Genomic DNA, 784 nt, shown 5'->3' with positions numbered 1-784 from the left:
CCAGCCCCTAGGCCTTGGACCAGTTTCCTCATTTAGAAAATGGGAGCAAGGTACTGGGTGGGGGGCAGCGTTGGGTCCCTGGTCTGTCTGTCTGCCCTTCTGCCCCTGACTTCCTCGTCTGGGAATTCTCAAGTTCCCAGGAGGGCCCTGGGATCGCCTGAGACTTGATCAACAGGCGGGTGCCCCGGGCCCCGCTCCGCAGGCGGGCTCTGCGGGTCTGAGTGGCCCCAGGAACCCTACTGGGAGCACCCCTCTTGGGGTCTGGTTGTGGACCCCACGGGCCCCTGCACTGGGCAAGGAGGCGGTAGGGTAGTGGAGTGTGGGGGAGGTTCCCACCCCAGACCTATTAACCTACAAGGCTATGTCAAGAGTGAGTTGACATTTTGGTAGTTTGTTGGGGGGACTTTGGGCAGGACCTGAGACACCTTGGGCTTGCGTGGCCTGGAGGTCCTGACCCTGGATTCCCCTGCCCGCTGCCTGTCCCTCTCCCCATGGGCCTCAGCCTAACAAGTGACTAGTGGTAATGGTCCTATCCTTCCTTCCTGATTGAAGGCCAGTTCATTTTAGATTCTCTAATCCCTATAGCAGCCCCGAGAAGTTCCCAGAGCCCATCCCAGGGAGGTCAGGCAGCTCCAAGGGGCTTTAGACTTCAGGAGTTGAGACTTGACCCTCATGGAGTCTGGCATCCACGTGGCCCGGCCTGGGCTATGGTTACTGAACTCCAAATCCTGTGATTACGACAACAGGGACCCCGTGTTCTCCACCCCAAGAGTGGTTGGGGATG

This window comes from Crocuta crocuta, unplaced genomic scaffold (assembly GCF_008692635.1).
Source record: "Crocuta crocuta isolate KB4526 unplaced genomic scaffold, BGI_CrCroc_1.0 scaffold466, whole genome shotgun sequence".
Classification (NCBI taxonomy): Eukaryota; Metazoa; Chordata; class Mammalia; order Carnivora; family Hyaenidae; genus Crocuta; species Crocuta crocuta.
The sequence above is the reverse complement of the archived record's forward strand: the minus strand, read 5'-3'. Positions refer to the sequence as shown.